Source organism: Triticum urartu, chromosome 1, assembly GCF_003073215.2.
Source record: "Triticum urartu cultivar G1812 chromosome 1, Tu2.1, whole genome shotgun sequence".
NCBI classification, from domain to species: Eukaryota; Viridiplantae; Streptophyta; class Magnoliopsida; order Poales; family Poaceae; genus Triticum; species Triticum urartu.
In genome coordinates, this window is record NC_053022.1 from 528,263,277 (window position 1) to 528,268,659 (window position 5,383).

The following is a 5,383-nucleotide window of genomic DNA, read 5'->3' on the forward strand; positions in this document are numbered from 1 at the left end:
TGATATAAAGATTCAAAGTAAAAAGTAAAAGCAAAGTAAATAGCAAAACAATATAAAAGTGATGGAGATTGATATGATGAGAATAGACCCGGGGGCCATAGGTTTCACTAGTGGCTTCTCTCAAGAGCATAAGTATTCTACGGTGGGTGAACAAATTACCGTTGAGCAATTGATAGAATTGAGCATAATTATGAGAATATCTAGGAATGATCATGTATATAGGCATCACATCCGTGACAAGTAGATCGAAACGATTCTGCATCTACTACTATTACTCCACTCATCGACCGCTATCCAGCATGCATCTAGAGTATTAAGTTAAAAACAGAGTAACGCCTTAAGCAAGATGACATGATGTAGAGAGATAAATTCATGCAATATGAAATAAACTCCATCTTGTTATCCTCGATGGCAACGATACAATACGTGCCTTGCTGCCCCTTCTGTCACTGGGTAAGGACACCGCAAGATCGAACCCAAAGCTAAGCACTTCTCCCATGGCAAGAACTACCAATCTAGTTGGCCAAACCAAACGGATAATTCGAAGAGACTTGCAAAGATAACCAATCATGCATAAAAGAATTCAGAGAAGATTCAAATATTATTCATAGATAGACTTGATCATAAACCCATAATTCATCGGTCTCAACAAACACACCGCAAAAAGAAGATTACATCGAATAGATCTCCACTAGAGAGGGGGAGAACATTGTATTGAGATTTAAAGAGAGAGAAGAAGCCATCTAGCTACTAACTATGGACCCGAAGGTCTGAGGTAAACTACTCACACTTCATCGGAGGGGCTAGGATGATGTAGAAGCCCTCCGTGATGACGGCCCTCTTCCGTCGGAGCTCCGGAACAGGACCCAAGATAGGATCTCGTGGATACAGAAAGTTGCGGCGGTGGAATTATGTTTTTGGCTCCTGTTCTGATCGTTTGGGGGTACGTGTGTATATATAGGAGGAAGGAGTATGTCGGTGGAGCACCGAGGGGCCCACAAGGCAGGGGGGCGCGCCCTAGGGGGGCGCCCCCCCACCCTCGTGACCACCTCTTTGATCCCTTGTAGTAGGGTCCAAGTCTCCTGGATCACGTTCGGTGAGAAAATCACATTTCCGAAGATTTTATTCTGTTTGGACTCCGTTTGATATTCTGTTTATCCGAAACACTGAAATAGGCAAAAATCAGCAATTCTTGGCTGGGCCTCCGGTTAATAGGTTAGTCCCAAAAATAATATAAAAGTGGAAAATAAAGCCGAATATAGTCCAAAACAGTAGATAATATAGCATGGAGCAATCAAAAATTATAGATACATTGGAGACGTATCAGGCATCCCCAAGCTTAATTCCTACTCGTCCTCGAGTAGGTAAATGATAAAAACAGAATTTTTGATGCGGAGTGCTACTTGGCATAATTTCAATGCAAATCTTCTTAATTGTGGTATGAATATTCAGATTAGAAAGATTCAAGACAAAAGTTTATATTGACATAGAAAATAATAATACTTCAAGCATACTAACAAAGCAATTATGTCTTCTCAAAATAACATGGCCAAAGAAAGTTATCCCTACAAAATCATATAGTCTGGCTATGCTCCATCTTCCCCACACAAAGTATTTAAATCATGCACAACCCCGATGACAAGCCAAGCAATTGTTTCATACTCTAACTTTTCTAAAACTTTTTCAATCTTCACGCAATACATGAGCGTGAGCCATGGATATAGCACTATAGGTGGAATAGAATGGTGGTTGTGGAGAAGACAAAAAGGAGAAGATAGTCTCACATCGACTAGGCGTATCAATGGGCTATGGAGATGCCCATCAATAGATATCAATGTGAGTGAGTAGGGATTGTCATGCAACGGATGCACTAGAGCTATAAATGTATGAAAGCTCAACAAAAGAAACTAGTGGGTGTGCATCCAACTTGCTTGCTCACGAAGACCTAGGGCAATTTGAGGAAGCCCATCATTGGAATATACAAGCCAAGTTCTATAACGTAAAATTCCCACTAGTATATGAAAGTGACAACATATGAGACTCTCTATATAAAGAACATGGTGCTACTTTGAAGCACAATATATGAGACTTTCTATATCATGGTGCTACTTTGAAGCACAAGTGTGGAAAAAAAGGATAGTAGCATTGCCCCTTATTTATTTATTTATTTTGGGCCTTTTTTTCTTTGGCCTCTTTTTTTGGGACAATGTTCTATTGAATGATGATCATCGCACTTCTATTTATTTACAACTCAATGATTACAACTTGATACTAAAACAAAGTATGACTCTATATGAATGCCTCCGGCGGTGTACCGGGATATGCAATGAATCACGAGTGAAAAGTATGAAAGAATTACGAACGGTGGCTTTGCCACAAATACTATGTCAACTACATGATCATGCTAAGCAATATGACAATGATGGACGTGTCATGATGAACTAGATGGTGGAAAGTTGCATGGCAATATATCTCGGAATGGCTATGGAAATGCCATAATATGTAGGTATGGTGGCTGTTTTGAGGAAGGTATATGGTAGGTGTATGATACCGGCGAAAGTTGCACGGTATGAGAGAGGCTAGCAAAGGTAGAAGGGTGAGAGTGCTTGTAATCCATGGACTCAACATTAGTCATAAAGAACTCATATACTTATTGCAAAAATTCAGAAGTTATCAAAGCAAAGTATTACGCTCATGCTCCTAGGGGGATAGATTGGTAGGAAAAGACCATCGCTCGTCCCCGACCGCCACTCATAAGGAAGACAATCAATAAATAAATCATGCTCCGACTTCATCACATAACGGTTCACCATACGTGCATGCTACGGGAATCACAAACTTCAACACAAGTATTCTTTAAATTCACAACTACTCAACTAGCATGACTTTAATATTATCACCTCCATATCTCAAAACAATTATCATGCTTCAATCTTTTCTTAGTATTCAACACACTCAAAAGAAAGTTTCACAAATCTTGAATACCAAGCATATTATTATTAGGCAAATTACCATGCTATTAAGAGACTCTCAAATTAATTTAAGTGAAGCATGAGAGATCAATAGTTTCTTTAAAACGAATCCACCACCGTGCTCTAAAAGATCTAAGTGAAGCACATAGAGTAAAATTATCTAGCTCAAAAGATATAAGTGAAGCACATAAGGCAAAATTATCTAGCTCAAAAGATATAAGTGAAGCACATAGAGCAAAATTATCTAGCTCAAAATATATAAGTGAAGCACATAGAGCAAAATTATCTAGCTCAAAAGATATAAGTGAAGCACATAGAGTATTCTATCAAATTTTAATTCATGTATGGCTCTCTCAAAAGGTGTTTAAAGCAAGGATGATTGTGGCATACTAACAAACAAATACACAAATAACACAAGACGCTCCAAGCAAAACACATATCATGTTGGTGAATAAAAATATAGCTCCAAGTAAATTACCGATGGAAGTGGACGAAAGAGGGGATGCCTTCCGGGGCATCCCCAAGCTTTGAATTTTTGGTGTCCTTGGATTATCTTGGGGGTGTCATGGGCATCCCCAAGATTAGGCTCTTGCCACTCCTTGTTCCATAATCCATCAAATTCTTACCCAAAACTTGAAAACTTCACAACACAAAACTCAAAATAGAAAACTCGTGAGCTCCATTAGCGAAAGAAAACAAAAGACCGCTTCAAGGTCCTGTAATGAACTCATTATTTATTTATATTGGTGTTAAACCTACTGTATTCCAACTTCTCTACGGATTATAAACTATTTTACTAGCCATAGATTCATCAAAATAAGCAAACAACACACAGAAAACAGAATCTGTCAAAAACAGAACAGTCTGTAGTAATCTGTAGCTAGAGCAAGATCTGGAAGCCCAAAAATTCTAAAATAAAATTCTGGACTTGAGGAATTTATCTATTAATCATATTCAAAAATAATTAACTAAATAACACTCATCAAATAAAAATTACAGCAGTTCTCGTGAGAGCTAAAGTTTCTGTTTTTTACAGCAAGTTTAACAAGACTTTCCCCAAGTCTTCCCAACGGTTCTACTTGGCACAAACACTAATTAAACACAAAAACACAACCAAAACAGAGACTAAATAATTTTTTTATTACTAAACAGGAGCAAAAAGCAAGGAATAAAAATAAAATTGGGTTGCCTCCCAACAAGCGCTATCGTTTAACGCCCCTAGCTAGGCATAACGAGCAAGAATAGATCTAGGTATTGCCATCTTTGGTAGGCAATCCATAAGTGGCTCTCATGATAGTTTCATATGGTAATTTTATTTTATTTCTTGGAAAGTGTTCCATGCCATTTTTTAATGGAAATTGAAATCTAATATTCCCTTCCTTCATATCAATATTCGCACCAACCGTTCTAAGGAAAGGTCTACCAAGAATAATAGGGAAAGAAGGATTGAAATCTATATCAAGAACAATGAAATCTGTGGGCACATAATTCCTATTTGCAACAATAAGAACATCATTAATTCTTCCCATAGGTTTCTTAATAGTGGAATCCGCAAGATGCAAGTTTAGAGAGCAATCATCAAAATTACGGAAATCTAGTAAATCACACAAAGTCTTGGGAATAGTAGAGACCCTAGCACCCAAATCACACAAAGCATAAAACTCATCATCTTTAATTTTAATTTTAATAGTTGGTTCCCACTCATCATAGAGTTTTCTAGGGATAGAAACTTTCAACTCAAGTCTTTCTTCATAAGATTTCATCAAGGCATCAACAATATGTTCGGTGAAGGCTTTATTTCGACTATAAGCATGTGGAGAATTTAGCACGAATTGCAACAAGGAAATACAATCAATCAAAGAGCAATTTTCATAATTAAATTCCTTGAAATCCAATATAGTGGGTTTAGCAACATCTAGATTTTTATTTCTTTCAATCCCACTTTCATCAATTTCATCATTAAGATCTAAACACTCCGAATTTTTAGAACGCCTTCTAGGTAAAGGAAGATCATATTCAGTTTCATCAAGATTCATATTGCAAAATAAAGATTTAATTGGAGACACATCAATAACTTTTAGATCTTCATCTTGATTTTCATAGGAATAGGAAGAACACACTTTAATAAAGGCATCTTTGGAAGCACGCATCCTAGCGGTTCTTTCTTTACACTCATCAATTGAAATTATCATGGCTTTTAGAGACTTATTAATACCATGCTTAGGTGGAATAGATCTAAGTTTCAAAGCATCAGCATTAGGAGCAATTCTATCAACGTTCCTAGCTAAATCATCAATCTTAAGCAATTTTTCTTCAATCATAGCATTAAAATTCTTTTGCGAAGAAATAAATTCTTTAATATTTGATTCAAAATCAGAGGGCATCTTATTATAATTTCCATAAGAGTTGTT